The following is a 23,619-nucleotide window of genomic DNA, read 5'->3' as shown; positions in this document are numbered from 1 at the left end:
TGAAGAGGTGTTGAGAAAAATTGAGCCAAAAGGCTGCTGCAACAGTTGACACTGAGCTATCATTGAAAAATAAGTTTCTAAGCAAAAGAAAGAAGGAAAAATCTAACAAGGATCAATAAAGAATAAGGCATTATAGCAGCAATTCTAGTTAACACTCAAAGAGATATTTCTTGATTGGAAGCTGGTAATAATTGAGCTGAATCATGTCTGCATAAAACCCCATGAACAAAATTCAATTATCTGCTGAATAAGGACATATATGCTTCTCTGTTTCATTTCATTTCTTCTCATGTTTTAGTGCTTGCTTGGAGACAAGGAAGATTTAAGTTTGGTGTTGTGATGACAAGTCATCTTATGCTAGTTTCACAAGCATTTTTCATTTGTTTCATTAGGTTTTATGCACTTTCTTGCACAATAAGTAAGTGATTGGAGTAGAATTTCATGTTGCCTTAACTCAATTAAACATTGTTAATTTTTGTATAAAATTATGAGATTTATGCACAATTTAGTTTCTTATTATAGATGATGCAAAACGTTATAATTTTGGGAGACTTTGATGGCATGTTTAATTGATGACAGGTGAAAAAATGAGAAGAGGAAACAAAGAGAAAAGCAACGTGCAGGAGAACGATGCGTTCACTAAATGAACGCTACGTTCACAAGGGCGCAACGTGCACTAGCCGCCACTGCGTGACGAAGCAAGTTTGGAGACCCACGTGCACGCGCAGATGGTGTGCCCGCGTGCATCAAGGATCAGCGTTCACCAACAATGAACGCTACGTTCATTCTGAGTGAACGCCTGTGATACTTTTATTGTGGGAACTTGAAAAAGGGAATCGACGTTCGCGCACCTGCTGCATCCGCACCGATGGATAAAAATGGCGATGGACACAGACACGTACAAGACGCCGGAACGCATAATTGATTTGTTGCTATACACGCACAAGCGCACAAGGCGCGCACGTGTACATAGCGTTCATAGCGCGAACGAAGCGTTCAGTTAATGAACGCCGCTCAAGGGTGCGCTCGCGTACAGTACGCACCCACGTCGATGGGGAGAAGCGCAAGGGACACGCTCGCGCAGGGGATGCACCCGCGTCGGTGAAAGAACGCTACGTTCACCTGAGGCTGCAACAAATGGCCAATTTTGATCCACTTCATGCAAGACCAAAAAGCCCACTCCAAGTGCTGAAGGCCTGAAATAGAAAGTATATATATAGATAGGAATTTAATTTCAAGAGGAGCTCTTTTTTAGTTTACAATTTTAGAATTTTAGATTAGAGATCAGATCTGAAATTTTCTTTTCTATTTTCACATTCTCTCTTCTGCAACCTTTTACTTTCTGTTTTGGATCTTGAACTTGGATTGAAGAATTCTGCTGAATTGCTTCATCTGAGAACTCATATGTCACTTGTCGTTTTATATAGTTCTTAGAATTGAAGATCTGATCATAGTTCACTTTTTGTTTTACTTTTCTTCTGCAATTTCTCTATTCTGTCTTGTTAAGAGAGCATTTTAGATCTAAATTTACTTTCTGTTTTTGTTATTCTTCTGCAATTGTCAATTTCTCTTTTAAGATTCTAGAATTGGTTACATTTTCATTCTGCTTTAACTCTTCTATTTCAATTTCTGTTTTAGTATTAAAATCGTAACTGATCTGTTTGCTGAATTTCTTTATCTGAGCATTCTATAGTTTCCTGCAATTTACTTTTTCCAGTTCTGTATTAATTCCCAACACCCAAATTCCCTTTACTATTCATGCAATTTAAATTTCCCAGCAATTTAGATTCAGTAATTTACATTACTTGCACTTTAAGTTTCAATTATTTACTTTTCTTGCAATTTAAGTTTCAGCTCTTTTAATTTCTTGCACCTTAAGTTTCTGCAATTTTACTTCCTCTGCATTTAAGATTCTGCAATTTTCCTTTCTACTCTTTAGTTTACTTGCAATTTCACTTCTGTTAATTAAATTTCACTCAAATCATCAACTATTCGCTTAACTAAATTCATCACCAAACTAAAGTTGCTCAATCCATCAATCCCTGTGGGATCGACCTCACTCCTGTGAGTAATTACTACTTGATGCGACCCGGTACACTTGCCGGTGAGTTTGTGTGGAATCATTTTCCCTCATCAGAACCTTTTCTTTATAGTTTGTTTGGACGATTTTTTAGCGCCGTTTTGACTTGTGCTTTCGCTTTTTAAGTAATGTCTTTTTAAGACTTGTACCTTTCAGCGAAGCACTTTTGGCCTTTTGGAGGTGTCTTTGTCCCTTTTTAGTGATCCTTTCATTGGTCCGACTTCTCTGTCGGGCCTTGTTAAGTTACTTTTAGTAATCAATTTTTAGTCAGACCTCGTCAGGTCGCTTTCTATGGATTACCTTTTATAACTTCTTGCATTAACTTGCTTCTACCGCTTTCACCTTTCCGACCTTTTTGTAATCGGACGATGAATTTGATTTTCATCTTGCCGACCTCTTTGTGATCGGACGATGAATTTTTTGAGTTTTATGAGCTTAGATTAATGCGTCTTGGTAGGAAACTTTTTAGGGAATTGGTGACTTTTATTCAGATAATAATGAGATAAAAACATACATATAAGTATGTACATATGAGTGCTTACCCTTATAGGTCGGGCAGTTTCTTAAATCCCGGCCTGGCGCCTCATTAAAAAATCTTTTCAGGAAAAAGAGTGCGCCTTGACCTAAGATCTCTTTTTCTAACTATAGTACCTTCTTAGGTTACAGGCATGCTATGACCTTGGTAGCTCTCGCCCTTCGAGGTCGGATACCTTGTAGTAACCTTTCCCTAGTACTTTTACAACTCGGTAAGGTCCTTTCCAGTTAGATGCTAGCTTCCCTTCTCCTGATCAACCTGTTCCGATGTCATTTTGGATTAAGATGAGATCGTTGGTGGCGAAGCTTCGCTGAACTACCTTCTGATTATACCTTAAAGCCATTTGACGCTTCAGCGCTTCCTCTCTAATCCAAGCTCTTTCTCGGACTTCTGGAAGTAGGTTGAGCTCCTCCCTTTGAATTTGGGAGTTGAACTCTTCATTGTAGAGGATCCTTCTAGGGGATCCTTCTTCTATCTCCACTAGAATCATTGCCTCCATTCCATAAGCAAGTTGGAAGGGTAATTCTCCTGTGGTGGAGTGTGGAGTTGTCGGATATGCCCATAGGACTTGTGGGAGTTCTTCAGCCCAAGCTCCCTTTGCGTCCTGTAGCCTCCATTTTAACCCAGCCAGTATGACTTTATTGGCAGCTTCTGCCTGTCCATTGGCTTGTGGGTGTTCGGCAGATGTGAATTGGTGCTTTATTTTCAGGTCAGCTACCAAGTTCCTGAAACCTGTATCGGTGAACTGAGTACCATTATCTGTGGTAATGGAGTAAGGAACCCCAAACCTTGTGATAATGTTTCTATATAGAAATTTCTGAATTCTTTGGGCGGTAGCAGTAGCTAGTGGCTTTGCTTCAATCCACTTGGTGATGTAGTCTATGCCTATGATGAGGAACTTGAGTTGCCCTGAACCCTGGGGGAAGGGTCCGAGGAGATCGAGTCTCCACTTTGCAAGGTCGACCAGTAACAGCCGGCTCAGAGTACCTTCTTGTAAAGAGCTCGCACCCCAAGGTGGTTACGTGATGAGCGGATAATTTGTATGCTTTTTGGCATTGTTTTTAGTATGTTTTTAGTATATTTCAATTAGTTTTTATTATATTTTTATTAGTTTTTAAATAAAAATCACTCTTCTGGACTTTACTATGAGTTTGTGTGTTTTTCTGTGATTTCAGGTATTTTCTGGCTGAAATCGAGGGACCTGAGCAAAAATCTGATTCAGAGGCTGAAAAAGGACTACAGATGTTGTTGGATTCTAACCTCCCTGCATTCAAAGTAGATTTTCCGGAGCTACAGAAGCCCAATTGGCGCGCTCTCAATTTCGTTGCAAAGTAGACATCCTGGGCTTTCCAGCAATATATAATAGTTCATAGTTTGCTCGAGATTTGATGGCCCAAATAGGTGTTCTAAGTCAGCTCAAGAATTCTGGCGTTTAACTCCAAAACTAGCACAAAAGCTGGAGTTAAACGCCCAAACTGGCACAAAAGCTGGCGTTTAACTCTAAGAAAAGTATCTACACATGGAAGCTTCAATGCTCAGCCCAAGCACACACCAAGTGGGCCCAGAAGAAGATTTCTGCATTAATTACTGATTTCTGTAAACCCTAGGCTATTAGTTCTCTATAAATAGGACCTTATACTTTTAATCTTTGAGAAGTCTTATGCTATCTTAGACACGTTTGGAGGCTGGCCATTTGGCCATGCCTAAACCTTGTTCTTATGTATTTTCAACGGTGGAGTTTCTATACACCATAGATTAAGGTGCGGAGCTCTGCTGTTCTTCATGAATTAATACAAATTACTATTGTTCTTCTATTCAATTCACGCCTACTTCTTCTCTAAGATATTCATTCGTTTTTCAACTTGATGAATGTGATGATCCGTGACACTCATCATCATTCTCAGCTATGAACATGTGCCTGACAACCACCTCTGTTCTACTAGCAATGGCTTGAATGCGTATCTCTTGGGTTTCTAATCTAAGATTGGAACCTTCGTGGTATAGGCTAGAATTATTGGCGGCCATTCCTGAGATCCAGAATGTCTAAACCTTGTCTTTGGTATTCTGAGTAGGATCTGGGAAGGGATAACTGTGACGATCTTCAAACTCGCGATTGTGGGGCGTGTGACAGACGCAAAAGGATCAATGGATCCTATTCTGACATGATCGAGAACCGACAGATGATTAGCCGTGCGGTGACAGCGCATTTGGAACGTTTTCACTGAGAGGACGGGAAGTAGCCATTGACAACGGTGATGCCCAACATAAAGCTTGCCATGGAAAGGAGTATGAATGATTGGAAGAAGGCAATAGGAAAGCAGAGGTTCAGGGGGAACAAAGCATCTTCATACGCTTATCTGAAATTCCAACCGAAGAATTACATAAGTATCTCTATTTTTATTTTATGTTTTATTTATCTTTTAATTATCAATTCTCCATCACCATTTGAATCCGCCTGACTGAGATTTACAAGGTGACCATAGCTTGCTTCAAGCCGGCAGTCTCCGTGGGATCGACCCTTACTCACGTAAGGTATTACTTGGACGACCCAGTGCACTTGCTGGTAAGTTGTGCGGAATTGTGACAAAGTGTGATTCACGTTTAAGAGCTCCAAGTCTTTGGCGCCATTGTTGATGATCACAACTTCGTGCACCAAGTTTTTGGCACCGTTGCCGGGGATTGTTCGAGTTTGGACAACTGACAGTTCATCTTGTTGCTTAGATTAGGTACTTTTCAGAATTTTTAAGAATAGATTCTAGAGTTTCAAGGTGATGTTCTTATCATCACAAAAGCTGATTGATTCTTATCAATTTAGCTGCTGAATGTAATGTCCTGCTGAAGCTTGGCCAAACATGTCTAATCTTTTTAGACTGAAGCTTTTGACTAACATTGCATGATTCCTGGAATTCTTATTAAAAGTTTTGATTCTCTTTATTTTCTTTTCCATATAAGTTTTGAAAACCACAAAAAAATTTTTATAAAACCAAATAAAATCAAAAATATTTTATGTTTCTTGTTTGAGTCTAGTATCAATTTTTAAGTTTGGTGTCAATTGCATGACTTTCTTCTTCTTGCATTTTTCGAATTTATACATATTGTTCTTCATTAATCTTCAAGTTGTTCTTGATGATTTCATTGCTCAAATCTTTAAATTCTCTTGTTTTGTGTGATTTGTTGTTTCTCATATGCATTCTCAATTTGTTAGTGTCTCCTATATGAAAATTTTTAAGTTTGGTGTCCTGCATGCATTGTTTATTCGATCTTAGTTGCAATTTTTATTGTTTCTCATCATTAAAAAATTCAAAAATATTTTCAAAATTGTGTCTTTTCAAGTCAATAATACAGAGAATTGAAGATTCAAAATATTCAGCAGAGGAATCAAACAGAAAAAGATGGGCATTCAAAACGCCCAGTGAAGAAGGAAAACTGGCGTTTAAACGCCAGCCAGGGTACCTGGCTGGGCGTTTAACGCCCAAAAAGGTAGCATTTTGGGCGTTAAACTCTTTAACGCCAGGATGACACTAGAGGGAAGATTTTGTTTTTAACTCAATTTTTTTTCAAATCTTCATAATTTTTCAAAATCAAATCTTTTTCAAATCATATATTTTCAATCATATCTCTTCAAAATCAATTTCTTTCTATTTTTTATTATTTTTGAAAATCCTTGTTATAATTAATGATTTACTTCAAAATTTTCTAGTTTTTACTTGCCTATTAAGAAAGGATCAAAAGTTTTAATTCTAGAATCATATCTTCTAATTTCTTGTTAGTCAAGTAAATCAACTTTAATTTTAAAACTTTTTCTTTTTAGTTTGATTTTCAATTATATCTTCTCAATCATATCTTTTCAATCACATCTTTTTCAAAATTAACTTTTAATCAAATTTTCAAAAATTTCTTTTAATTATTTCAAAATCTTTTACTTTAATTTTCGAAAATTCTTCCCCTCTTCTCACATATTTCTATTTAAGGGACTAACACTCATCCTCAAGGTGCAATTCGAACTCTATCCTTCTTTATATTTTCGAATTCTCTTCTATCTACCTCCTCCTTCTATTCTTCTTTTCCTCTGACACCTCAAGGAATCTCTATACTGTGACATAGAGGATTCCCTACTTTCTTGTTCTCTTCTCTTTCATATGAGCAGAAGCAAAGATAAAGGCATACTTGTTCAAGCTGATCTTGAACCTAAAAGGACCTTGAAGAGAAAGCTAAGAGAAGCTAAAGCACAATTCTCTTTAGAAGGCTTAACAGAGCTTTTCAAAGAAGAAGAATCCATGACAGCCGAAAACAATAATGCCAACAATGCAAGGAAGGTGCTTGGTGACTTTACTGCACCCACTCCCGACTTCTATGGGAGAAGCATCTCAATCCCTGCTGTTCATACCCTGGGTCGAGCTATCCGACCTGGGATGATTAAACGACAAAGCGACCGACCTCTTCAGGTCAAGCGGACCGACTTCTTCTTAAAGAACTTGGCCAAAACGACAGGAAAGCCCAATAGAGGGCCCAAATAGAGGAACACGACCCATATCCAAAGGCAATCCAAGCCTATAGAGATAAAGGCGGTACCCTTGAAGATAAGCTGACTTCACCCAAAATAAGATAAAGATAAGATAAGATAACTAACTTATCTTATTAGAAAGGTCAGCCCCATCTACTATAAATACACTAGATCACCCAGGTATAACTCATACTCTGATTCTACAAAAAACCTGCTTAATACCCGTGCTAACTTAAGCATCGGAGTCTCTTGCAGGTACCCCCCACCCTCCGGTGACGAAGGATCAGCAGTACAATCAATCCAACAAGTCGGACGCACCCGCTCCGGCCGTCATCCACCGACCGGACACGTCGGCTCCGACCAGTGCAGAAGATCTCATCCGAGATCGACCTCCAGTTTCAGGTAACCCTCGGAACACCTGCCATTGGAGCAAACAACTTTGAGCTTAAGCCTCAATTAGTTTCTCTAATGTAACAGAATTACAAGTTTCATGGACTTCCATTGGAAGATCCTCATCAGTTCTTAGCTGAATTCTTGCAAATCTGTGACACTATCAAGACCAATGGGATTGACCCTGAAGTCTACAGACTTATGCTTTTTCCTTTTGCTGTAAGAGACAGAGCTAGGACATGGTTGGATTCACAACCTAAAGAAAGCCTGAACTCTTGGGAAAAGCTAGTCAATGCCTTCTTGGCAAAGTTCTTTCCACCTCAAAAATTGAGCATGCTTAGAGTGGAAGTCCAAACCTTCAGACAGAAGGAAGGTGAATCCCTCTATGAAGCTTGGGAAAGATACAAGCAATTGGTCAGAAGATGTCCTTCTGACATGCTTTCAGAATGGAGCATCATAGGTATTTTCTATGATGGTCTGTCTGAACTATCCAAGATGTCAATGGATAGCTCTACTGGAGGATCTCTTCATCTAAAGAAGATGCCTGCAGAAGCTCAGGAACTTATTGAAATGGTTGTAAATAACCAATTCATGTACACTTCTGAAAGGAATCCTGTGAATAATGGGATAGCTCAGAAGAAAGGAGTTCTTGAGATTGATACTCTGAATACTATATTGGCTCAGAATAAAATATTGACCCAACAAGTCAATATGATTTCTCAGAGTCTGTCTGAAATACAAGCAGCAATAGGCAGTACTAAGGAAGCTTCCTCTGAAGAAGAAGCTTATGATCCTGAGAACCCAGCAATGGAAGAGGTGAATTACATGGGAGAATCCTATGGAAACACCTATAATCCTTCATGGAAAAATCATCCAAATCTCTCATGGAAGGATCAACAGAGACCTCAACAAGGTTTCAACAATAATAATGGTGGAAGAAACAGGTTTAGCAATAGCAAGCCTTTTCCATCATCTTCTCAGCAACAGACAGAGAATTTTAAGCAAAGCCACTCTGACTTAGCAACCATTGTCTCTGATCTAATCAAAACCACTCAAAGTTTCATGACTGAAGCAAGGTCCTCCATTAGAAATTTGGAGGCACAAGTGAGTCAACTGAGTAAGAAAATTACTGAACTCCCTCCTAGTACTCTCCCAAGCAATACAGAAGAAAATCCAAAAAGAGAGTGCAAGGCCATAACCACAACCCACACGGCCAAACCTGGAGAGGAGGAAGAGACAGTGATCTCCACTGAGGAAGACTTCAATGGACGTCCACTGACCTCCATAGAGTTCCCTAAAGAGGAACCATGGGAATCTGAGGCTCACACTGAGACCATAGAGATTCCAGTGAATTTACTTTTGCCATTCATGAGCTCTGATGAGTATTCTTCCTCTGAAGAGGATGAAGATGTTACTGAAGAGCAAGTTGCTAAGTACCTTGGAGCAATCATGAAGCTAAATGCCAAGTTGTTTGGTAATGAGACTTGGGAGGAAGAACCCCCTTGCTCATCAAAGAACTAGATGACTTGACTAGGCAGAGATTACCTCTGAAGAGACAAGATCCTGAAAAGTTCTCAATACCTTGCACCATAGGCACCATGACCTTTGAGAAGTCTCTGTGTGACCTAGGGTCAAGCATAAACCTCATGCCTCTCTCTGAAATGGAGAAGCTAGGGATCATTGAGGTACAAGCTACAAGAATCTCACTGGAGATGGAAGACAATTCAAAGAAACAGGCTTATGGACTTGTAGAGGATGTCTTGGTAAAGGTTGAAGGCCACTACATCCCTGCTGACTTCATAATCCTAGAGACTGGGAAGTGTATGGATGAATCCATCATCCTTGGCAGACCCTTCCTAGCCACAGCAAAAGTTGTGATTAATGTTGACAGAGGAGAATTGATCATTCAAGTGGATGAAGACTCCCTTGTGTTTAAAGCTCAAGGATATCCCTCTGTCACCATAGAGAGGAAGCATGAAGAGCTTCTCTCAACACAGAGTCAAACAGAGCCCCCACAGTCAAACTCTAAGTTTGGTGTTGGGAGGCCACAACCAAACTTTAAGTTTGGTATTGAACCCTCACATTCAAACTCTAAGTTTGGTGTTGGGAGGTTCCAAACATTGCTCTAAACATCTGTGAGGCTCCATGAGAGCCACTGTCAAGCTATTGACATTAAAGAAGTGCTTGTTGGGAGGCAACCCAATTTTTACTTATCTATGTTAAATTTCTCTTTTCTTTTGTTATTTTATGTTTTCTGTAGGTGGATGATCATGTGAAGTCACAAAAACAATTGAAAAAGCAAAAACAGAAGGAAAAACATAATGAAAAATAGAACACCCTGGAGGAGAAACTTACTGGCGTTTAAACGCCAGTAAGGGTAGCAGAATGGGCGTTAAACGCCTATTCTGGCACCATTCTGGGCGTTTAACGCTAGAAATGGGCACCAGACTGGCGTTTAACGCCAGGAATGGGCAAGAAGCTGGCGTTAAACGCCAGAAATGGGCAGCAGCCTGGCGTTTAATGCCAGGATTGGCAGCAAGGGGCATTTTACACGCCACATGGTGCAGGGATGAGAAATCCTTGACACCTCAGGATCTGTGGACCCCACAGCATCCCCACCTACCCCACATTTCTCTCTCTTCTTCACCCATTCACCAATCACCTCAATACCTCTTCCCCAAAAACTCCTCACCTATCAAATCCCACCATTCTCTTCACCACTCACATCCATCCTTCATAAAACCCTACCTACCTCACCATTCAAATTCAAACCACTTTCCTTCCCAAAACCACCCTATATGGCCGAACCCAAAACCCCCTCTCCACTCCTATATAAACCCATCTTCACTCCTTCATTTTCACACAACATACACACCACCTATCCCCCTTGGCCGAAACACATAGCCCCCTCCATCTCCTCTACTTCTTCTTCTTCTACTCTCTTCTTTCTTCTTTTGCTCGAGGACGAGCAACCTTCTAAGTTTGGTGTGGTAAAAGCTAAAGCTTTTTTTGTTTTTCCATAACCATTAATGGCACCAAAGGCCGGAGAAACCTCTAGAAAGAGGAAAGGGAAGGCAAAAGCTTCCACCTCCGAGTCATGGGAGATGGAGAGATTCCTCTCAAGGGTGCATCAAGACCACTTCTATAAAGTTGTGGCCAAGAAGAAGGTGATCCCCGAGGTCCCTTTTAAGCTCAAAAAGGGCGAATATCCGGAGATCCAACATGAGATCCGAAGAAGAGGTTGGGAAGTTCTCACCAACCCCATTCAACAAGTCGGAATCTTAATGGTTCAAGAGTTCTATGCCAATGCATGGATCACCAAGAACCACGATCAAAGTGTGAACCTGGACCCCAAGAATTAGCTTACAATGGTCTGAGGGAAATACTTAGACTTTAGTCCGGAAAATGTAAGGTTGGCATTCAATTTGCCTATGATGCAAGGAGATGCACACCCATACACTAGAAGGGTCAATTTTGATCAAAGGTTGGACCAAGTCCTCATGGACATCTGTGAAGAGGGCACTCAATGGAAGAGAGATTCAAGAAGGAAGCCGGTTCAACTAAGAAGGCATGACCTCAAGCCCGTGGCTAGGGGATGGTTAGAGTTCATCCAACGCTCAATCATTCCTACTAGCAACCGATCTGAAGTTACTATAGACCGGGCTATCATGATCCATAGCATCATGATTAGAGAGGAAGTAAAAGTTCATGAGGTTATATCCTAAGAACTCTAAAAGGTAGCGGACAAGTCCTCTACTGTGGCAAGGTTAGCCTTCCCTCATCTCATTTGTCACCTCTGCAATTCAGCTGGAATTGACATAGAGGAAGACATCCTCATTGATGAGGACAAGCCCATCACTAGGAAAAGGATGGAGCAAACAAGAGAACCTCACCAAGAGCATGAGGAAACTCCTCATCATGAAATCCCTGAGATGCCTCAAGGGATGCATTTTCCTCCACAAAACTATTGGGAGCAAATCAACACCTCCTTAGGAGAATTAAGTTCCAATATGGGACAACTAAGGGTGGAGCACCAAGAGCATTCCATCCTCCTCCATGAAATTAGAGAAGACCAAAGAACTATGAGAGAGGAGCAACAAAGGCAAGGAAGAGACATTGAGGAGCTCAAGCCCTCCATAAGATCTTCAAAAGGAAGAACAAGCCGCCATCACTAAGGTGGACCCGTTCTTTAATTTCCTTGTTCTTTATTTCCTGTTTTTCGAATTTTTATGCTTATGTTTATCTATGTTTGTTTATTACATGATCATTAGTGTCTAAGTGTCTATGCCTTAAAGCTATGAAAAATGAATCCATCACCTTTCTTAAATGAAAAATGTTTTTAATTGAAAAAGAAAAAGAAGTGCATGAATTTCAAATTTTAAAACAGTTTAATTATTTTGATGTGGTGGCAATACTATTGTTTTTCTGAATGAATGCTTGAACAGTGCATATTTTTGAATTTGATTGTTTATGAATGTTAAAATAGTTGGCTCTTAAAAGAATGATGGAAAAAGGAGAAATGTTATCTGATGATCTGAAAAATCATAAAATTGATTCTTGAAGCAAGAAAAAGCAGTGAAAAGCTTTAAAAAAAAAGAGAAAAGAAAAAGAAAGAAAAAGAAAAGAAAGCAGAAAAAGCCAATACCCCTTTAAACCAAAAGTCAAGGGTGATAAAAAGGATCCAAGGCTTTGAGCATCAGTGGATAGGAGGGCCCACAGGAATAAAATCCTGGCCTAAGCGGCTAAACCAAGCTGTCCCTAACCATGTGCTTGTGGCGTGAAGGTGTCAAGTGAAAACTTGAGAATGAGCAGTTAAAGTCGAGGTCCAAAGCAAAAAGAAGAGTATGCTTAAGAATCCTGGACACCTCTAATTGGGGACTCTAGCAAAGCTGAGTCACAATCTAAAAAGGTTCACCCAGTTATGTGTCTGTGGCATTTATGTATCCGGTGGTAATACTGGAAAACAAAGTGCTTAGGGCCACGGCCAAGACTCATAAAGTAGTTGTGTTCAAGAATCAACATACTTAACTAAGAGAATCAATAACACTATCTGGATTCTGAATTCCTATAGATGCCAATCATTCTGAACTTCAAGGAATAAAATGAGATGCCAAAACTGTTCAGAAGCAAAAAGCTAAAAGCCCCGCTCATCTAATTAATACTGATCTTCATAGATGTTTTTGGAATTCATTGTATATTCTCTTCCTTTTATCCTATTTGATTTTCAGTTGCTTGGGGACAAGCAAAAATTTATGTTTGGTGTTTTGATGAGCAGATAATTTATACGCTTTTTGGCATTGTTTTTAGTATGTTTTTAGTATATTTCAATTAGTTTTTATTATATTTTTATTAGTTTTTAAATAAAAATCACTCTTCTGGACTTTACTATGAGTTTGTGTATTTTTCTGTGATTTCAGGTATTTTCTGGCTGAAATCGAGGGACCTGAGCAAAAATCTTATTCAGAGGCTGAAAAAGGACTGCAGATGCTGTTGGATTCTGACCTCCCTGCACTCAAAGTGGATTTTCTGGAGCTACAGAAGCCCAATTGGCGCGCTCTTAATTGCGTTGGAGAGTAGACATTCTGGGCTTTCCAGCAATATATAATAGTTCATACTTTGCTCGAGATTTGATGGCCCAAATAGGCGTTCCAAGTCAGCTCAAGAATTCTGGCGTTTAACTCCAAAACTAGCACAAAAGCTGGAGTTAAACGCCCAAACTGGCACAAAAGCTGGCCTTTAACTCCAAGAAAAGTCTCTACACATGGAAGCTTCAATGCTCAGCCCAAGCACACACCAAGTGGGCTCGGAAGAAGATTTCTGCATTAATTACTAATTTCTGTAAACCCTAGGCTATTAGTTCTCTATAAATAGGACCTTATACTTTTAATCTTTGAGAAGTCTTATGCTATCTTAGACACGTTTGGAGGCTGGCCATTCGGCCATCCCTAAACCTTGTTCTTATGTATTTTCAATGGTGGAGTTTCTACACACCATAGATTAAGGTGTGGAGCTCTGCTGTTCTTCATGAATTAATACAAAGTACTATTGTTCTTCTATTCAATTCACGCCTACTTCTTCTATAAGATATTCATTCGTTCTTCAACTTGATGAATGTGATGATCCATGACACTCATCATCATTCTCACCTATGAACATGTGCCTGACAACCACCTCTGTTCTACTAGCAATGGCTTGAATGCGTATCTCTTGGGTTTCTAATCTAAGATTGGAACCTTCGTGGTATAGGCTAGAATTATTGGCGGCCATTCCTGAGATCCGGAACGTCTAAACCTTGTCTTTGGTATTCTGAGTAGGATCTGGGAAGGGATGAGTGTGACGAGCTTCAAACTCGCGATTGTGGGGCGTGTGACAGACGCAAAAGGATCAATGGATCCTATTCTGACATGATCGAGAACCGACAGATGATTAGCCGTGCGGTGACAGCGCATTTGGAATGTTTTCACTGAGAGGATGGGAAGTAGCCATTGACAATGGTGATGCCCAACATAAAGCTTTCCATGGAAAGGAGTATGAATGATTGGAAGAAGACAATAGGAAAGCAGAGGTTCAGGGGGAACAAAGCATCTTCATACGCTTATCTGAAATTCCAACCGAAGAATTACATAAGTATCTCTCTCTTTATTTTATGTTTTATTTATCTTTTAATTATCAATTCTCCATCGCCATTTGAATCCGCCTGACTGAGATTTACAAAGTGACCATAGCTTGCTTCAAGCCGACAGTCTCCGTGGGATCGACCCTTACTCACATAAGGTATTACTTGGACGACCAAGTGCACTTGCTGGTTAGTTGTGCGGAATTGTGACAAAGTGTGATTCACGTTTAAGAGCTCCAAGTCTTTGGCGCCATTGTTGATGATCACAATTTCATGCACCATTGCCACACGTACCACTATGTACTTCTTCCAAGACTTCTCTTTTATCGGAGCTCAGCACACATTTTAGAAGGGGTGTTGAAATCCCTCTTCTATATAGGATGTTGCCCACTATGGTGTAGCACTGTGCTTCTCGTACTAGCCCTTTTGCCACCTTTTTATCTGTGGAAAGTGTCTCAGACTTGAGGTAGTTGATTATGGGAGACATGCATCCTTGATCCTAACATGATATGGTTAGGATCTTTTCTTCTTTTGAGATTGATGGGCTTTGCAGTGTTTCTTGGATGAGGCTTCTATTATGACCCCCGGTTTGGTGCAGGCTAGTTTTGAAAGTACATCAGCTCGGGCATTTTGTTCCCGGGGTATGTGTCGGACCTCATATCCCCTAAATTGTCTAAGCTATTCTTTGGTTTTGTCGAGGTATTTTTTCATGGTGGGATCCTTATCTTGATAGCTCCCTTCTATTTGCGAAGTGACTACCTGGGAGTTGCTGAAGATGGTAAGTCTTTGGGCTCCCACTTTCCTAGCCAGCCTCAAACCAGCCAGTATTGCTTCATATTCCGCTTGATTATTTGAGGTAGAAAACTCAAACTTTAAGGAGAGCTCGATTTGGGTTCCCTGATCATTCTCTAAAATGACGCCTGCACCACTCCTGGTTTTGTTTGAGGAGCCATCCACATAAAGGCTCCACTCTTTAGGGGTTCCCGGGGCATCAGTGTACTCTGTTATGAAGTCAGCCAGGTACTAGGATTTGATAGCTATTCAAGCTTCATACTTGAGGTCGAATTCAGATAACTCAACTGCCCATTGTAGGATTCTTCCAGCTAAGCCTGTTTTTTGTAAGATCCCTTTTATGGGTTGGTTGGTCCGCCCTCTAATGGTGTGAGCTTGAAAGTATGGTCGGAGTCGTCGGGAAGTGAGTATGAGGGCGCAGGCAAACTTTTATATATTTTGATAGTTCAATTTAGCCCCTTGTAAAGCCTTACTGATGAAGTAGATGGGTTGTTGCCCACTTTCTTCTTCTCTGACTAGTGTTGATGCTATTGCATGACTTACTACGGCGAGGTATAGTATGAGCTCTTCTCCTTCCCGAGGTCAGCTAAGGATGGGTGGTTGCCCCAGAAATTTCTTGAAATCTTGGAAGGCTTGTTCACATTCTGGGGTCTACTCGAACCTCTTTCCCTTCTTTAATGTTGTATAAAAGGGGAGAGATCTTAAGGCTGATCCAGCTAGAAACCTAGACAGAACTGCTAGTCTTCTATTGAGCTGTTTGACCTCTTTGACACAGGTTAGACTTTTCATGCGAAGTATAGCCTGGCATTTATCCGGGTTCGCCTCGATTCCTGTTTGGGTGAGCATGAAACCCAATAATTTGCCGGCTTCTACCGCGAAGGTGCACTTTGCGGGGTTAAGTCGCATGCCATGCTTTCTTATGGTGTCGAACACTTTAGTGAGGTCGGATAACAACGATTCCTCACTTTATGTTTTTACCAGCATGTCGTCTACATAAACCTCCATTAGCTTCCCGATGTGGTCGGCAAAGACTTTGTTCATCAATCTTTGGTATGTAGCTCCTGTGTTTTTGAGTCCAAATGGCATGACTATGTAGCAGCAATTTGCCTTTGGAGTTAGGAATGAGGTCTTTCTTGGTCGGGTGGATACATTGGAATTTGGTTATATCCCGAATAAGCATCCATGAAAGAGAGGTACTTGTATCCGGAAGAGGCATCCACTAGAGTGTCTATATTCGGGAGCGGGTGGGGGTCCTTAGGGCAGGGCTTATTGAGGTCGGTGTAATCGGTACACATTCACCACTTTCCATTTGACTTCTTTACCAAGACAATATTGGCTAGCCATAATGGGTACTCAACCTCCCTTATGAGCCCTGCCTCCAGTAAGGCTTGTACCCGCTCTTCCACAGCTTGGGACCTTTCTGAGCCAAGCTTCCTGCGGTTCTGTTGCACTGGCCGAGATCCAGGATACACTGCCAGCTCATAGCAAATTAACTTGGGATCTATGCTGGGCATGTCTGCGGCCTTCCATGCAAAGAGATCGGAGTTATCTTTTAGGAACTTTGTTAGTAGTTCTTGTAAGTCTTTTGTCAGATTTGCCCCTATATTTGTTATTTTGTCTAGAGTGTCTCCAATTTGAACTTTTTAGGTTTCTCCTTCTGGCTGAGGATGGAGTTCTTCACAAGCTTGAATTCCCCCGAGTTCTATAGTATTGGTTTCTTTTTCTTTGGGATCACCTTTAAGGTTTAGACTTTCGTTGTAACAGCGTCACGCGAGTTTTTGGTCTGCCTTTATGGTAGCGATCCCTTACGGAGTGGGGAACTTCATGCATAGGTGTGGAGTGGAGACCACAGCAGCGAGCTAGTTTAACATTGTCCGACCTATTAATGCGTTGTAGGGTGAGCTTACGTCGACTACAATGTAGTCTATGCTTAACGTCCTAGACCGAGTTCCTTTCCCAAAGGTTGTGTGTAGTGGGATGTACCCTAATGGTTGAATTGGGGCGTCTCCTAGCCCAAATAGGCTATTTGGGTATGCTCTGAGTTCTTTTTCTTGAAAGCCAAGCTTGTCGTGGGTGGATTTGAACAGTATATCCGCAGAGCTTCCTTGGTCGACCAATGTTCGGTGGAGGTTGGCATTAGCAAGTATTATGGTAATGACCACAGGGTCATCATGCCCTGGGATGATGCCCGTGGTGTCTTCTTGAGTGAAGGTAATAGTGGGGAGGTCGACCGACCTGTCTCTTCCTCGAACATGGTACACCTCTTTAAGGTGTCTTTTGCTGGACGACTTAGAGATCCTTCCTCCTTTGAATCATCTGTTTATCATGTGAACATTCCTCTTAGAGGTGTGAGGGGGACGTTCAGCTAGTCCGACCTCTTCGTCCGTTCTTCTCTTCTTTGGTTCATCTGCTCTGTTGGCTAAGAACCTAACTAATCTTCCTTCTCATGCTAGCTTCTCTATAACGTTCTTTAGGTCGTAGCACTCGTTGGTAGGGTGCCCATAGACTCGGTGGTATTCGCAATACTCTGTTTTACTTTCTCCTCTTTTATGCTTAATAAGACGAGGGGGCGGGATCTTCTCAGTGTTGCATATCTGATGACATGTCATCATGTCATGTTTTTCTATGCTTTTTCATACAAGAAATTAATGATTAGTGCTTAAATATTGCATTCTTTAGTGCTTAAATGGTATATTTCTTTGATCTTTTGATTTGATAAACTTTGTAGGAAATAAGAAGAAAAAGAAGCAAAGAAGCACAAAATAAGCTAAAAAGAAGAAAAAAAGAGCTTTGGGGCACACTTTGAAGTTGGAGCACACTTTGGAGCCATAGGCCACGCTTTTAAAAGCGTGGCCCATGAGCAAATCAAGGAAGCTTCATCAGCCCAGCCACCCAGGAGCTCAACGTTTGCGCCAACGTTTGCCTCAAACGTGAGGTCAAACGTTGGCTAAGGAATACCTTGGGAAATGTTGCTCCCCACAGCCTGAAGGGGTATACTTCCAACAAGAATAACTTGAGCTACAGAGCTTCAAATGAGGTGATTCAAAAAGCAATGGAAAGTAGGAATCAAGAGCTTTCCAAGCATATATGACACTGCATGGTGGACACTAAAATTGAGGGAGAAAACTGCCCCAAAATGTGCATAAACGAACATGGTGGCAACCTGCAGTGAGGCCAACTGACCTCTACACCTTCGACGGAGTATAACTCGAGCTGTGGAGCTCCAAATGATGCGCTTCCAATGGCATTGGAAAGTAGACATTCAGGGCTTTCGAAAAATATATAATAGTATGGGGTGGACAATGCATTTGAGCCTCCAAAACCTGACGTTTTCGTCCACGTTTGAGGCAAACGTCGCCTCAAACGTTGCACACCAAAGCTAGCGACCCTGTCCCCTTCAATGGAGCATAACTTGAGTTGTAGATGTCCAATTGAGGTGATTTCAGTTGCGTCGGAAAGCTGACATTCAGAGATTTCCAACCATATATAATAGTCTATAGTGGGCATGAAATTGGCAACGTTGACAAGAGGACTTAGAAGCGTCCCAAGACTTGAACTTTAAAAACACACCCAGGAGGACTTAACGTTTGAGCTCACGTTTGACCTCAAACGTGAACTCAAACGTGAGTGACAGCAAACCCCCATTCTGCATCACGCCATTACAAGACGTTTGAGTCAACGTTTGCCTCAAACGTTGACTCAAACGTGAATGATCCCAATTCCATCAAGGCCATCCAGATCCATTCTTCCTCAAATTCAAAGCAAGCTAAGCCCATTACCATCACTCAAAGGCACACAGAGAAGCTAGATTAGGAATTTCATTCAATTGTAATTTGTTTTTAATTTCAATTTCATTTTCATTTTCATTTGGAAAAGCCTATATAAAGCATCCTTATCATCTTTGTAAGGAGGCGAGCTCCATTAGAGAGTATAGAGGCTGGCTCCACTAGGGAGCACTAGGATTAAAGAGCTCTCTCTTTTAGTTTTTCCTTTTTGTTTTGAATCTTGGGTTGAGAATTGAAGAAATTCTGTTTCAATCTCACCTTGAGAATTCTCTCTGTTTGCTTGTCTTTATAATTTCAGTGAATTGTGATTTGAATCAAAGCTCTCTTTACTGCTTTCATCTCTATTTCTTCTTCAATCTGTTTGCTATTGAATCAAGGAAGGGCTTGAGATCTAGACTTATTTTCTAGTCTCTTTGATTCCCTGAGATCTTTGCTTGTTCTTTTAGATTTTGCAATTGAGTTGAGTTACATTTCTGTTTTGCTTCTTTAAGCAATTTTCCTTCTCTGTTGAGATCTATTGCATTTTATTACTTCCTCGGATTTATTGCTCTGCATATTTCCTTGTTTAATTGTGCATCCCAAATCCAAATTCCTTTTATTCTTCTTGCAATTTAACTTTCCAGTTACTTGATCTACTGCTTTCTTTTAATTTCCAGCACCCACTCCCCTTTACATTCACTGTAATTTACTTTTCTTGTCATTTAAGATTTTGCCAATTTACATTCCTTGGTCTTTATGTTTCTTGTCATTTCCTTTCTGCAATTTACATTTTGTTGGTCACTTTTCACACAATTCACTTCAATGTTAGCTTGACTAAACTAATTACCCACTAAAGTTGCTTGATCCATCAATCCCTGTGGGATCGACCTCACTCTAAGTGAGTTTTACTACTTGATGCGACCCGGTATACTTGCCGGTTAGATTTGTGTGTTTGAAATTCGTTTTCCAAAAATACACATCAAGTTTTTGGCGCCGTTGCCGGGGATTGATTTAGATCAACAATGATTAAGTGGGTGAGAAGTCTAGATCAAGTATTTTCTTTGTTTTTGTTCTCTATTTTAAATTGATAGCAAGGTGTTTGAGCTATTGCCTCACTATGAAATTCTTTCTCTGTGACATGATTTTCAATTTTCATTGATGTTTACAAAATACAAATGGAGTTCAACTCATCTTATAGTCAAACAAAATTTTATGGGATATCACCCACCATCACCAATCTCTAATGGTGGCTGGGAATATCACCACGAAAATACAAATTCTAAGCACTCCAATCCATGGAGATTTGCTTCAGAGACACAAGATGAGCAAAAAAACCATATGGGATATTTTCCTCCACCACAAAATGATGCTAGTCATGATTCTAATGGTGGCTGGGAAGGGAATTCTAATACTCCATATGATATTCATCCAAAGTTATCATCACTTGACCATGCTTCAACAGAAAGCCCCTTTCAAAACTCACCACCCACACAAACTTCCATGAACCAAAGCCTCTCAAAGCTTGAGACCATGTTCAAAAGATATGAGGAGGAGACAATGAAAGTCTGGAAAGAACGAGAGAACTCCCTCAAAAACATGGAAGCACAATTAGGCCAACTGGTGAGTGCAATGAAGAAGAAGGAAAAACAAGAGGAAGAGGCTACTGAGTCAAGTAAATTTTTAGTGAAAAAGAAAGAGGTGGTGGAAATAGTTGAAAATGAAACTGCACTTGAGGTGACAAAAGAACCTGAACACTCACAACCTCTTCAAACCCCCCTGGACCAAAAAGTCTCAACAATTGAATCTGAGATTAAAAGATATGAAGAGGAGATGAAGAAATGTTGGGAAGATCAATAAACCTCCTCCATGAAAGAGCTATTAAAACAAATGTTGAGTGTAAAAGAGGAAGTGGAGGAGCAAGAAAGTGAGAAAGTCATTCCAAACTCAAGTGAGGCAGAGATGTATATGAAGGAGGAGTTCATGGAACCACCAGTTCAAAAGGCTCTGGATGAATACAAAACTCCAATAATCACACAGCAACCAAGTCTTGAATCCAAAGAAGTGAAGGCAACTAGCAAGAACACCAATTCTGTCCCTAATCCAGCAAGCAAGATCAATCAAGCCATTTGCAAAAGGAAGCTTGCTGAGGAAAGGCCAAGACAAGGGACACTAGCTGAATCCTTCCCTCCTTTGAGGTCATTCCTCTTAACAAACTGGAAGAAGAGGAAGAAAGTGAAGAACAATATGTCAAGCTAATGACACTAAAAGAGCACTTGTTGGGAGGTAACCCAACCGTAGGTAATATTTTTTTCCCTGCTTTGTTTTCTTTCTTTGCTTTGTTTAAATTTCAATAAATTGACATATGGTTGCATTCTAAGTTTGGTGTTGCTATGCAACAAAATTTGGTTCTAATCCTTACAAGATACTTGCATCAATTCCAAGTGAAAGTGTCACACTAAGTTTGGTGTGCCACTTATTCTTTATGCAAAGTATTATGCTCACCTTCTTAAGTTTGCAATCATAATGTCTCTGTCTCTTGTGCCTTGATTATTATTTTTAATTTTGCTTGCTTGGAACACATGTACTACTAACATTTCATTGTGTAAGACATTCATGATCCATCTTAGCCCCATAGCCATTGTTCTAATTGTTGCTTGAGGATGAGCAAACATTCTACGTTTGGCAAGGGAAGGAGGAGAATGGGAGGAAAATGACAACAATAGAGAAGATGAACTACAAAGTTGTAAAGTTCCTTTTCCTGTCCGTTGTTTCCAGCACTTTATTTTGCATGATTGTCTTTATATTCTCTGTATGCATGTGTGGTATGAACAAGCATAGCTTGAATGTTGATTTGTAACATGTTGCCATGCATTATGACTACCAACTTGAGTTTTGTGAATTCAAAAGCAATAAAGTATCATGATCATAAACAAACAAGGAATTAAAGAAGATTTTAGCATATGCATAAAAGTATTGGAAAGCTAGTATGTTTGATTGTTGCTTAATTGCATTGGATTTTATTTAATTGAAGTTTTCATCTAGGACATTTTGTGAAATCTTTTGAAAATCATGAAAACCTTGAAGAGGCAATTACAATTAAAGCAAGAAAAGAAAAAGGGAAAGAATGAGAAAGCTGAAGGCTCTGAGTACCAATGGCAATTTATTTGTTAAGTACTTGTGGTGTTTATGTATCAAGCCAAATGCTTGAAAACAAAATACTTAGAAGTCAAGGTTAGGCTCAAAGTGCAAAAGCACTCCCTCAAAGCTCAAGGCTCTGAGCATCAATGATTAGAGAGTCAAGAAAAGAAAAGAAAAATGTGTTTAATGAAGTCCTCTAATCAAATGCTTGTGGTGCTTATGTATCAAGTGGTAATACTTGAAAACAAAGCATTTAGAATCGTAGCTTTGTTATTAACTCATGGGGCAAAGCACCCAAAAGGAGAAGCTAATAAGAAAATCAAAAGCTTGTTTCAAGGAAGAAATATAAGAAAAAGATTTCATAAATTGAGCTAGATGGAAGCATCAATCATTTACATCTCTTTTGTGATTGTAGCATGCTTAGAAAACTAGCTTACCATGAAAATTGAGTTGCTACTCTTCTTACCTTGGATTGTCAATCTTTAATGCATGATTTTTTTCTTGCTTGGGGACAAGCAATGTTTAAGTTTGGTGTTATGATGACATATCATCATGTCATGTTTTTCTATGCTTTTTCATACAAGAAATTAATGATTAGTGCTTAAATATTGCATTCTTTGGTGCTTAAATGGTATATTTCTTTGATCTTTGGATTTGATAAACTTTATAGGAAATAAGAAGAAAAAGAAGTAAAGAAGCACAAAATAAGCTAAAAAGAAGAAAAAAAGAGCTTTGGGGCACACTTTGAAGTTGGAGCACACTTTGGAGCCCTAGGCCACGCTTTTAAAAGCGTGGCCCATGACCAAATCAAGGAAGCTTCATCAGCACAGCCACCCAGGAGCTCAACGTTTGTGCCAACGTTTGCCTCAAACGTGAGGTCAAACGTTGGCTAAGGAATACCTTGGGAAATGTTGCTCGCCACAGCCTGAAGGGGTATACTTCCAACAAGAATAACTTGAGCTACAGAGCTTCAAAAGAGGTGATTCAAAAAGCAATAGAAAGTAGGAATCAAGAGCTTTCCAAGCATATATGGCACTGCATGGTGGACACTAAAATTGAGGGAGAAAACTGCCCCGAAATGTGCATAAACAAACATGGTGGCAACCTGCAGTGAGGCCAACTGATCTCTACACCTTCGACGGAGTATAACTCGAGCTGTGGAGCTTCAAATGATGCGCTTCCAATGGCATTGGAAAGTAGACATTCAGGGCTTTCCAACAATATATAATAGTATGGGATGGACAATGCATTTGAGCCTCCAAAACCAGACATTTTCGTCCACGTTTGAGGCAAACGTCGCCTCAAACGTTGCACACCAAAGCCAGCGACCCTGTCCCCTTCAATGGAGCATAACTTGAGTTGTAGATGTCCAATTGAGGTGATTCTAGTTGCGTTGGAAAGCTGACTTTCAGAGATTTCCAACCATATATAATAGTCTATAGTGAGCATGAAATTGGCAACGTTGACAAGAGGACAAAGAAGCGTCCCAAGACTTGAACTTTAAAAACACACCCAGGAGGACTTAACGTTTGAGCTCACGTTTGACCTCAAACGTGAGTGACAGCAAACCCCCATTCTGCATCATGCCATTACAAGATGTTTGAGTCAACGTTTGCCTCAAACGTTGACTCAAACGTGAATGATCCCAATTCCATCAAGGCCATCCAGATCCATTCTTCCTCAAATTCAAAGTAAGCTAAGCCCATTACCATCACTCAAAGGCACACAGAGAAGCTAGATTAGGAATTTCATTCAATTATAATTTGTTTTTAATTTCAATTTCATTTTCATTTTCATTTG

The 23,619-nt window shown here is 40.2% G+C and overlaps 1 non-coding gene across 1 annotated transcript; it reads right to left on the bottom strand.

The window, feature by feature from the left end:
- Nucleotides 1–7,842: 7,842 nt before the first annotated feature.
- Nucleotides 7,843–7,950, bottom strand: LOC148548652 (small nucleolar RNA R71). The gene has a single exon (XR_015898001.1). It is a non-coding gene; the product is annotated as a small nucleolar RNA R71 (small nucleolar RNA).
- Nucleotides 7,951–23,619: the final 15,669 nt, after the last annotated feature.

This window comes from Arachis ipaensis, chromosome B8 (assembly GCF_059453495.1).
Source record: "Arachis ipaensis isolate K30076 ecotype BB chromosome B8, ASM5945349v1, whole genome shotgun sequence".
Classification (NCBI taxonomy): domain Eukaryota; kingdom Viridiplantae; phylum Streptophyta; class Magnoliopsida; order Fabales; family Fabaceae; genus Arachis; species Arachis ipaensis.
This window is presented reverse-complemented; position numbering and strand designations above follow the sequence as displayed.